The sequence below is a fragment of the Portunus trituberculatus genome, chromosome 19 (assembly GCF_017591435.1).
Source record: "Portunus trituberculatus isolate SZX2019 chromosome 19, ASM1759143v1, whole genome shotgun sequence".
Taxonomy (NCBI): domain Eukaryota; kingdom Metazoa; phylum Arthropoda; class Malacostraca; order Decapoda; family Portunidae; genus Portunus; species Portunus trituberculatus.
The window spans coordinates 18,242,553-18,254,992 of NC_059273.1; the positions used below are offsets into that span (position 1 = coordinate 18,242,553).

The window sequence follows — 12,440 nt, forward strand, 5'->3', positions numbered from 1 at the left end:
TGTAGGGAAGAACAGAGGAAGAAGAGGACGTGGTATTGGTAGAAATAGAGTAAATTTTAGGTCCCCTCTCATCTCTTTAACTCTCTCCTCCTTACTCTTTTCCTTTCCCCATAATACTCTTGTCGTGGTGTGGTTTGTCACGTTCTGGGGAGGAGGAAGAGGAAGATACAGTAAATAGAAAGGTGAAAGTCTCAGGAATAGAGATAGATGTAACTGAAAGGATATTGATGAAGTGGATAAAGGTGAAATGAAAAATGAAGGAAGGAATGGAGAAAAAAGACTTTAATTGATTTTTTTCTTATCTTTGTTTTTTCACGATGCAAGTAGGATTAGCAGATTTGTGTTTTCTTTTTTTTTTTTTTTTTCTTCTTCTTCTTCTTCTTCTTCTTCTTCTTCTTCTTCTTCTTCTTCTTCTTCTTCTTCTTCTTCTTCTTCTTCTTCTTCTTCTTCTTCTTCTTCTTCTTCTCCTTCTTCACTCTTTTTCATTCATTTCTTCTTCTTCTTCTTCTTCTTTTCTTCTTCTTCTTCTTCTTCTCCTTCTTCACTCTTTTTTCATTCATTTCTTCTTCTTCTTCTTCTTCTTCTTCTTCTTCTTCTTCTTCTTCTTCTTCTTCTTCATTCTTTTACATTCATTCATTTCTTCTTCATTCATTCATTTCTTCTTCTTCTTCTTCTTCTTCTTCTTCTTCTTCTTCTTCTTCTTCTGTGTATTGCAGTGAGTAGTGGGTGGGAGTGTGGCGCGGGTGTAGTATTCATTAACTCACGATGCAAGCAAAGCCTCATCTCCTTTAGTGACAATGGAACTGACCAGTAAAGAACACTACACCCGCGCCACGCTCCCACCCACTATATGCTCACTGCAGTACACGGAAGAAGAAGAAGAAGAAGAATGAATGAATGAATGAATGAATGAATGGAAAAGAATGAGGAAGAAGAAGAATTAATGAACGAATTATTACCTACTTTTTTTGTATTTTAAGTCTGAACCTTGACTTAACGATGGTAATACAAACGACTTTCTGCTAAATGACTATCTTTGAGTCAAGGTCCAGACTGAAAAAAAAAAAAGTCAATAATCAATTATAATAAGACGCACAATGGATATTTTTTACCTGAAAATAAAGGAATGGTTTGATAATATGAAACTGAATGTCTATAAAAACTCAGCATTTGGATTTTATATGTATTTAAGCTGGAACAAAGGTCCTGTCAAGTGTCTCATAATTAAGTGTGGCATGATTAAGGTTCCACTCATTCTCACGGCAATATAAATGTCCAATAGCCTCGATGGTTAAGCGCAGCGAAGTTACAAAGGATCATTAACCCCTTCAGTACTGGGACACATTTTTACCCTGAGATTTGTGTACGATTAAACTATTTTATTGACATTAGAAAGAGTCTATGGAGGTCAGAAGATTAATGGCCACAGTCTTCACTATCTTAATCACCCACATAAGTTTCTAAAGCTGTATGAAATCACCAAATAGTCACCAGAATGAATATAGAAACGCATCATGGTACTAAGGGGTTAATGAAACAACATCGTACTCAAAAGTATAATGAAGGTGGATAATTAGAAAAGAAAGGAGACACAGTAGTAGATTCCATTATGAGTGGCTTCAGTATATCAAAGCATCAAATCGAAGTATACACGTAATGACGGAAGTACAGGTAGAGGATAGATGATAAACGAGTGAATGAAAGTAAAAGATGTCAATAAAAGACTAAAACTTGTGATAATAGATATAGAACTGAAGAATTTAATGGCAACCCGTCAAGAATGGATGATTAGTTACAAGTCAGCAAAACAAAGGATAATTGATTCATAATATGGCAAAAAGAAAAGCACATGATTGCACAGCGTTGGAAAAGCACAATATCGCCACGTATGAAACAGCACACACACGCGAGTAATCGTTGAAGTTATATTAAGAGAATAAAAACTATAATGCATAATATCATTCGGAAAACAATACACTTTCCTACAAAAAATGAACTCTAAATAATTTCTCTCTGGGATATTTATATTGCGATAAATCTTCAGCCTTAATGAGAGACGGAAATAAAAATGTATATTCAAACTTTATTTTTCCTCTTTTTTTTCAGAAGAGAACGTTTTGAATGATGAATAAATAATTATCTATTACAGAGCAGGATGGGAAAAAATGTGTATTTCCCTCCATGTGAAATTAATTATGTTTACTGAGTCGATTTCTTTTCTAGCTATTGTTTTATGAGAGGCGAAGGACTTTTTTTTCCTCTTTATATTGTTGTTGTTTATTGATACATTTTCTTTATCTCCGTTTTCCTCTTAACCTTTAATATCCTAGCTAGGAATGACATATTATTGGTTTATTTGGTTATATTTTGCTTTGTTCACGTCCTGTTTACTCTCTCTCTCTCTCTCTCTCTCTCTCTCTCTCTCTCTCTCTCTCTCTCTCTCTCTCTCTCTCTCTCTCTCTCTCTCTCTCTCTCTCTCTCTCTCTCTCTCATTGAAATATACAGTCAAATTCAAACGTGTATTTCTTTTCAAGTCAAAACCTCTTCCCTTCCTCACAAACGCTTTACTCTTCCTGCCTCACCCTTCCTCCCTCTCTCCCCTTCTCTCGCTCCCCCACCACCCACAGAGTAATGAAATTCACGCCACGATCCATATATTCATCGGCACCAAGTAATGAATTCAGCATAAGTGACGTCAACAGCTCGAGAAGACTTGTGATATTGGCCACATTTTCATAACAAAAGCGCGGTTTGTGAGTGGTGACGTCGGGAAATAGTATTAGTTATGGCCTGTCCCCCCGCCTTCCTCTCCTCCTCCTCCTCGCCCGACACCCAACCCGTCGCATTTGTAGTTTGCAGGGAACGTTTAATGCCTTTCGGTTGTTTTGAAGAGATGGAAATGACGGACGTTTGGGGCTGGAGAAGGTGCGTCCGAACTCTGCGGGAGCTAAATTTACCCTCAAGTCGCTGAGCTTCGTACGAGGATCGATTCAACAGAGAGGCGGGACTTGCACTCTTGCCATCCCTGAGTCAACGTGGTGCTGTGCTTATCTATGGTGATTTCCTGGCTTTTCTGGGGGTTTTTATTGCTGTTTCCTTCCCTTGAGAGTGTGTAAGATGTGGTTGTATGTAGAGGAAGGTGTGGAGTTGCGTTAAAGGGTTGTTTGTGACTTGTGTGGTGCAGGCCGTGGGAGCAATGCGCGAGCTGGCAACTGTATCTCTGTGTCTCTCGATGACCGCTGAACAAAAGAAGCCCTGGCAGGTTCTTGACCAACTGTCGTCTTCTCCAGTCATAAAGTCGAGCGTAATGAATGATAATCTCTGCCAGGAGGTGAATGAGAATGCGTTCGCCTAAATCTTTGACGAGATTATGTCGAGTAAATAGATTATCGGAAACGAGTTGAGGTTTCATTTCCCGAAGGTTTGTTGTGGGCAGAGATAATGCTCACTCGGGAGGCGGTGAGTGAACACGGCATCTGTGGCCGTCACCACCACCACCACCACCGCGCCACCATTATGCTCGCGTAAAGAGGTATTAATGTACGCACGTTGGTTCTCCCTCACCTGTTTGGATCCTTCGTTCCTGACACCATTCCGCCCCTGACCAGACTTCAGTGTTGCGCTTCACGCCCTGCGGTCCACGTGCGCTGCGTCTGTTCCATGTCCACCCTCTAGACGCAAATATCACATCCAGAAGGGGCACAAAGGAGGAAATCAGTGCAAATAGGCGCAGGATGGGGCGGATATAATCGGATACATGGGGAGCCCTGCCGGCCCGCCCACCCTCATAACCACCAGGACGCCTAACACCATTTGCATTTTTCGAACATTATCTGAGGGGCAGCGGGTAACCTCATTAACGGCGGGTGGTCGGCGGGACTGGAGGGAGTGTCAGGCAGCGGCCCCACACACTGACAACACTGGCGGCAGCGCACTGAAGGTTCGCGTCTAATCACTCGCACCAGCCTCAACGCACCTCCCTCCATGCTCTGCGACAAAATGAGGAATACTGATCTTATTCCGCATAAGATAATGGTATTAATGGGCACAAAACACACGCATACGTACGTACATACACATATATCCATCTTTATGCTTCCATCTAATTTATCTATAAGTACACACACACACACACACAGAGACATAGACACGCACCAACACAGACACCGACAGACACACTGCATAACTACATTTTATAAAGCTGAACAAGAAAAACATTTGACCCCGGAGTGACTCGAACACCCAGCCTTCTGATCTGGAGTCAGACGCGCTACCATTGCGCCACAGGGCCGTCGGAAACTGTTGTAACACACATTTATAAATAGATATATTGATGATATTGAGTTTTATATATATATATATATATATATATATATATATATATATATATATATATATATATATATATATATATAGCGTAAAAAATATGGAAAAGAATAAGATGAAATTGATATTGTTTGCACCGTTCTTATGACTTCCGAGGGTCATATGTTCCAGTTCCGGGCTGTGGCCATCTTGCCATTGACATTCGTGTATATTTAGCAACTAAGGACAAATATAGAGAAACAGATAAACATGAATGAGTGAAAATATAAAAGAAAATGCAAAGGCAAGCAAAGTCAAAGCAAGCTGCTGACCAAACAGTGGATTGGATGACCTGAACCGCGTAAGTATAGTTTAAAATCATCTCCGTCTCATCCACGCAGTATTACCGTCCACTTGGGGCTTCCTGGCGAGTGGAGGGAGAACACTGCAGCATGGCGAGTTAAAATATACACGCAGCGGTTACAGACACACGACACTTGCAAAAATTAATGTCCCTTCCGTGAGGCGAGCAAGGATTAAGGAAACATGATATCATTTTGTGTGTGTGTGTGTGTGTGTGTGTGTGTGTGTGTGTGTGTGTGTGTGTGTGTGTGTGTGTAGTAATAAACCTGGTAAATTCGTATTGCAGGGGATGTCTTTGTTTATTGAGTTAAGTTAAAGTATTACAGCCTGGTTGCTTGAAGAGGGAACAGAGAAAGAGAATCACTGCAATATCTGTGTTGATGGATGTGTTGGCCGCTCCACTTGACGCTTTCCGGTGATGCTTCCCTCAGTTAAAGACCGTGACAGAGAGGATGAGCCTCGCCGTAATCCACGAAACGCGCTGCTGGAAAAATGGCGTAATTGGACTTTGAGCGAGATAAATATTGCGAGTGGAGGCATATTAGTGTGATATCGCGGGGAGGAATGTGAGCGGCGCGTGTCGTCTGGTTATGGAAAGCGAGTCAACAAATGTATGTATGAAAGCGCAGTTACCGCCTTCCTCTCCCTCCCGTTTCCCGCCGCCACCCACCCGCCCTCCGCCTTATTTGCCCAGGGCTGCAGGGCCTTCACGAGGACCTATATGGGAGGGATTATTCTCATTTATTGAACCATTAAGTCCGATAAATGGAGGATTAAGTGGCCGGTAAATGACCGTCGAGTATTTATCCCAAATGTTGTTTTTCGCGACCGGGTTGTGGCGGAGACACTCGACCAGCTGTCATGGCGGCCCCTCTCAGAGCCAGCCAGCCACAGAAGGGTAGGATGCTGGCGTCTTTTGCGTTATGAGTCATCTTTCTTGCATCATATCTGCGTGTCTTTATCCATAACTTTCATTGGGGACTGGTTAGGAATTGCTCTCTGTTCACTCTTAGCGGTGGAGGTGGAGTGATGTGTGTGTGTGTTTTTGTGGAGTTTATACAACATGAGTGACGAGGAGCGGGGAGCGTGGAGTGGAAGGCAGGGGAGGGAAGGGCCGCCACCTGCTGGAGGGCTCGCCGGCCTCTCGTGATGCCAAGTGGCCGAGTAATGTAAATCAGTTATTCCGCAACGCCTGTTCTAGAGGTGAAGGAGGCGGGAGGCACAGAGAAAATAGGGGGAAGAGGAGGAAAAGAGGGGAAGAGGAGGACCGGATGAGGAGGAAGGGAAGAGAAAGGGTCCTTTAGTGTATCCTGCTGAGTCCTTTGTAGGGAGATCTGCTTGAGGCACCTGTCGGGTTTTCAGGAGGAGCAGGAGCAGGAGGAGGAGGAGCAGGAGGGAGGGAGGATAGTGTTATGTGGCTTCAAGATACTGCTGGACATGAAAGACGAGTGGAAGGAGGCATAAAGAACGAAGAATGTGAAGAAGGCAAATAAACGTAAATAAAGAAGAAACGAATGTATAAGAGAGGAAGGTGTATAAACAAACAAAGCTGATCACAAAGAACGACCAAAACGAGAACAAGAACAAAACATCTGAACTTGTATTCATATTTTCCTTTGTTTCACTCATGCTATTGTCCTCCCCTCCTTCTCTCCCCTCTCTCTCTCTCTCTCTCTCTCCCTCCCTCTCTCACTCGCTCCCCTCTCCTCCTCTCCCTCCCTCCCTTCCTCCCTCCAGCCTCTTATTTCCTCCCTCTCTCGCGTTAATTCCACCAAACGACCATTTAAACCTCGCTAATAGTTAATCAATGAAGCCAAACACTTTTCCCTCTCAGAGAAGGAAAGGGGTGGCGGCAGTGGTGGTGATGGTGGTGGTAGTACAAGTATCATCACCATCAACAGCAGCAGTAGTAGTAGTAGTAGTAGTAGTAGTAGTAGTAGTAGTATGTAACCAGTAGAATGCTCATGATTTTGCCTTTAGTTGTGATGAGAAGAGAAGAGAAGGGAAAGGCAATGGTAGTAGTAGTAGTAGTAGTAGTAGTAGTAGTAATAGTAGTAGTAATAGTAGTAGTAATAGTAGTAGTATGGTCTTGATTCTGCGTTTAGTTGTGAAGAGAAGGGAAAGGAAAGGCAAAGGTGAGTACTGAAGGGAAGGGCTCGAGTCCAGTGGAGTGTTTGGAAGGGCAAGGAAACCAGGACGTATGGAAGGGAGTGTGGATGGATGGGTGGTGATGAAGAACTAAAGAATCAAGCACTGGTGGAGAGGACAAAGAGAGGAAACGGAGAGAAGGAGAAAAAATAAACATAAAGGAAGAAAATGAAAGAAGAAACCAGAGGGGGAGAAGAAATTGGTGAAAGCTACACAGGATTTAGAGTGCGAGGTGTAGAAGAGAATAATAAAAGTAAGAAAGGAGAGAAAAGGAAAGGGATTTATAGGAGGAAATAGAGAAGGGAGAGGAGACGTAAACAGCAACAGCAACAATGACAACAACAACGACGCGAGGATAATGAAAGGAGAGTAACTGAGAAACGAGACGATGGAGGAGAGAGAGAGAAGAATAGAGGAAGCGGAAAAGGGAACACGAAGGAAGAGAACAGAGGAAGTGAGAGGAAAACGGAGGGGACGGAGGGGAGAGAAAAAAGAAACGGGATGCTGGGAGAGGGAGAGGGGAGATGAGGGGGGTGGGGGAGGCTAACAAGCGGGGTTGTCAACAGCCGTACACCAAGTCATGCATGTAATTCGCGCATTGGGAAGTGAAGCTGGAGGGGCGGCACGTGTGTGTGTGTGTGTGTGTGTGTGTGTGTGTGTGTGTGTGTGTGTGTGTGTGTGTGTGTGTGTGTGTGTAAGATGCTACTGTTTCCTCAGTATTCTATCCTTTCCTCCTCCTCCTCCTCCTCCTCCTCCTCCTCCTCCTCCTCCTCCTCCTCCCCCTCCTCCTCCCCTTATCCTCCTCCTCCTCCTCCTCCTCCTTCCACAGTCTTCCTCCTTCACTTATTCTTTACTTATCTTAGTTTTCTTATATTTCTTCTTTATTGTTTCACCTCCTGTGACTATTTTTACTCTTTTACTGTTACTGAAAATTACTCTGTTGTTACTATGAAGGAACGATAGTAGTAGTACTAGTAGTAGTAGTAGTAGTAGTAGTAGTTCTAGTAGTACCTACTACTACTAGTAGTAGTAGTAGTAGTAGTAGTAATTCTAGTAGTACCTACTACTAGTAGTAATAGTAGTAGTAGTAGTTGTGTTGTTGTAGTTGTTGTTGTTGTTATTGTTGGTGGTGGTGGTTATAATTGTTATAATCGCTATAATTAATCAGGATTTTGATAACAGTCTCTCTCTCTCTCTCTCTCTCTCTCTCTCTCTCTCTCTCTCTCTCTCTCTCTCTCTCTCTCTCTCTCTCTCTCTCTCTCTCTCTCTCTCTCTCTCTCTCTCTCTCTCTCTCTCTCTCTCTCTCTCTCTGTTCTTTGTGTCCTCATACATTCCTCAGTTCCCCTTGAGCGGCTACTAGGTAAATTGAAGTCACATGGTATAGTTGGAAAACCCCTTAATGGCTTGAAGACTGGGTCTCTGAGAGAAAGCAGCTCGTTGTTTTAAATGGTAAATTTTCAAACTGACGAGAAGTTTTAAGCGGTGTACCACAGGGATCTGTGCTCGGCCCTGTTCTTTTCCTTATTTACGTTAATGATATCGATGAGGGCCTCACCGGTAAAGTATCTAAGTTTGCTGATGATGCTAAAATAATGAATAAAGTTGTCACGTCAGAGGATAAAAGACAATTACAATCTGATCTCGACCGCTGAGCCACTTGGTCAGACGAGTGGCAGATGAAACATTTTTTTTTAAACGTTTTATTATCCCATACAGCTAAATATTATGTATTTGTATATGATCACAAAATAATCATTCTCATATTTGGGAGTCCTTTTAAAGCAAATCTTTTTGGGCACATTTATCTACACTGAGCTTCAGTGTAGATAAATGTAAGTTGTTGCACATTGGTAGTAATAATGATCATGAACGGTTCCGAGCTTCTCAAGGTTACTGAAGAAAAAGACCGAGGCGTTATAATTACTTCAGACCCAAAGTCAAGTAAACACTGCTCGGAAGTAGTTAAACAGCAAACAAATTGGTTGGGTTTATCGGTAGGACTTTTGAATTCAAATCCGAAGGGTAATTCTCACATTGTTTACTTCGCTCGTCCGACCTCAGCTTGAGTACTGTGTCCAGTTCTGGTCACCCCATTACAGGAAAGATATAGACAAGCTGGAGAGATTCCAAAGAAGGTTGGACAATCGCCTCGCATCAACCCCTCAAATAATGTACTTTGAGCCTCAATAAAATCTTTTCTTTTAGTTACTGTACTAGATAGTAGCTTTTCTCTTTCAACTTTTTCTATCACATTTTTGCCTTTCTCTCTCCCTGTGCTCTCTTGTTTTCCTTCCTTGAACCCTGGTGTCCTTCAGCCTCTAACTCATAGAATCTGTAGTGGTAGAATAGACAAACAGACAGCCTTGTTTGGCCCAGTAGGGTTGTTGCTGTCTGTTCTTTCCTTTGAATTCGTAGTAGATTTTTTTCTCGTGAAAATAAGTTTCTTTTCTTTTCTTTTCTTTTTCTTCTTTCTTTTTTTCTTTATGTTTATCTCTGAATATATAATAGCCATCCTTTTATGCTCTGTTTTTTTCTTTTAACTAAGCATTTCTCTCTCTCTCTCTCTCTCTCTCTCTCTCTCTCTCTCTCTCTCTCTCTCTCTCTCTCTGAATATATTTGTACGCAGCAATGTAAATGAAGTCCTGGACGTGGAGAATGGTATTGACTAAGCTGGTGTTCGTCCGTCCCGGGGAGACAAAATAGAAAAAAAGTGCAGCGGAACAAACATCATTTGGCAATATTTTGGCTGCCCTGCTGAAGAAAAAGGCAGTAAAAAGCTCATATGTGACTCTTGACGTCACTGTAGGAGCGCCAATGGGGTGTGACGCCACTGAGGGCCAATGAGAAGACGTGGTTAGCGTGACGTCACCTCAACTAGGAGCAATCAGTGAGCCCAGCAAGTTTTGTGAGCTTAATGAGATTATTCGTGGCAAATCAGGCAGGGAAAATTTGATAAAAACCAGGTTAGTTTAAAATTGACCTGGAAATTCCCTCAGGTGCTGCTCTCCTTCCTTCCCTCCCTCCCTCATTCCCTCCCTTCCCTCGCTCCCTCCCCTTAGCTAAGCCGCGGTTGCCAGACATCGGCTCTTGGTCTAATTTCGTTAATTTTAATAGAGTGGAAAATCTTTTTGTGTTTACGAGCGATGCGGGCAGTCCTCCTCCTCCTCCTCCTCCTTCTCCTCCTCCTCCTCCTCCTCCTCCTCCTCCTCCTCCTCCTCCTCCTCCTCCTCCTCCTCCTCCTCTCTCTCATCCCCTTTACCCCCTTCCCTCTTCTTTTAGGCATCTTGCAGAGTGTGGTCCGCGGAGTGGGGAGGGACAGGAAGGGAGCCACAATCCCCCACGGGCCGCACCTCTGCCGCTTTTTAGGCCTGGTGTGGATCTACTTCCAGGCCTCCGCGTCCATCATACCCGAGATTCCCTTCCACTAGCCACTTCTGCAGGACACACAGATCCAAAGGGACGCTTAGAATGTTACCAGAATATTTTACGTTTTTCTTTTCTTTCTATGTCCTGACCTATAGCGCCTGTAGGTAACTTGAAGAATATTGGAAGCGCTGTTATGCTTCCACCCATTAGTGGCGCAAGCAATTTTATTTATAGTGGTACCATATTAGGGCCCATGTCACCACCCAAGCCTATCTCTGGTTAGTATGGTGACATGTCGGTAACTTTAAACCACTCGACAAATGGCAAAGTATCAAGGTAAGGTGGTATACGTGGTGGGATTCGAACCTACACGTGGACGTCTGCCCGATCCCACGCTCACCACCTTATCCACTACTTCTCCCTTTTTTTATCCATTCAGTGCTGGGACACATTTTTACCGCGAGTTTTTAGTATAATTTGACGATTTTATTTATATTAAGAAGGGTCTATGGAGGTGGGGAAGATTAATGGCCAGTCTTCACTATTCTATCCCAACATAAGTATCTGAAGGTGTATAAAATTGCCAAATGGTAAGCACAGTAAATATGAAAACGTGTCATGGTACTGAAGGGATTAACAAACTACTTTTTTTCATCTTGCAAATAAATGTGATCGAGATATCTATAGTATAAGTGATTCTCAACACACTCAATCATTCATCCTTTTCTCTGGTAAACTCTGGAACTCCCTGCCTGCTTCTGTATTTCCATCTACGGTGCCTACGATTTTAACTCATCTAAAAAGGAGGTTTCAAGGCATTCACCCTATTCTTTTGGTTAACTCTTTGACCGTGTTCGAGGACTAGCACCTCAGTGGGCTTTTTTGTTCAATGGTTTTTGTTGCCCTTGACCAGTTTCCTCTCTTTCATATGAAATAATAAGAATACTGCAACATTTTGAAGTCCATTTTTTTTCCAGTGTTGTCTTGGTTTTGTTGTTGTGTATAAAGATTAACTCCTCTTGTGCAACCATCAAGAGTCTTTTCTTCATTTTTTTCTTCACTTTATGGCGTTGCCACTCTCAAAGAAGCGTCTGATTCCCTCCACAGCCTTGCACAACGCTCCTCTTTGTTTCCTCCCTTCCTTTCCTTCTCTACTCCTTCCCTTTCTTCATCTCCTTTACCTCCGTGTCTTACCCTCACTTCCTCCCTCCATCCATCCATCTCACCCTCCCATCCCTCCCAGCCTCTTCGCCTCTCTCTCCTTCCCTCCCTCCTGCCCCTCGCCCCTCCGCCGCCCCCAGCCTCCCCACGAAAACGCAGTTATCAAACGAGAGAACTTTTGCCTAATGAGATGAGGGTGGAGGGAGCGAGTCGCCGTTAAAGTGTAATGCTGCCCTCATTAAACAGTAATTTTGTTAGTGATGCGGGCAGGAAGAGGAGGAGGAAGAGGAAGACAGGAGCGGAGGGAAGAAGGAGGAAGATAAGACGATAATTAGAACGAGGACGAATAAGAAGAAGGATGAGGAAGACGAAGACGACGATGAAGAGGAAGAGTAAACGAGGAGAAGATAGAAGGAGAACGTTGCTGGCAGTAAAAACGAAGGACATGGAAGGGGCGTAGAAGGGAGACGGAGAAAAACTGGAGAATGCAAGAGGCGAAGGGAACATCAAGAAGGAAATGTAAAGAGAGGATGAGGGTGGATGGATGGAAGGTAATAGGGAATCGAGTGGTATTGGGTAAAAAGAGAGAGGGAGAGAGAGAGAGAGAGAGAGAGAGAGAGAGAGGTGGTGATGGTAGATGGAAGAGAATGTTTTAGAATTTTATGAATTATTACATTTTGAAAAGACAGAAGGAAATAAGTAAAGGCGAAGTGAACACAGAAATGAATGATGGACAGGGTACGAAGAAATGTGCGGGATAGATGAAAGGAATAAAGAGAAATTAAGTGAATAAATGAAAGACAAATTTTACGTTAAGATAGTATAATATTCTCACTCTTATTATTTCATTTATTTTATGCATGAAGGGAAATCTGGCCAACGGCAACAAAATAAATAGATAAATAAACAAATATGCTCACTTAGTTGCCAGTCCTCTTGCAGGTCCGAGAGAGTAAGCCACAAAAAGGGGATAAATGTCTTGAAATCTCCCTCTTAAATGAAGTCAAATCATAGGAAGTTGGAAACACAGAAGCAGACAGGGAGTTCCAGAGTTTACCAGAGAAAGGTATGAATGATTGAGAGTGCTGGTTAACTCT

At 43.0% G+C, this 12,440-nt stretch overlaps 1 non-coding gene across 1 annotated transcript; it reads right to left on the reverse strand.

Moving 5' to 3' along the window:
* Positions 1–4,219: 4,219 nt before the first annotated feature.
* On the reverse strand, positions 4,220–4,291 carry Trnaw-cca. Its single transcript has one exon. It is a non-coding gene; the product is annotated as a tRNA-Trp (tRNA).
* Between the last annotated feature and the right edge of the window lie 8,149 nt (positions 4,292–12,440).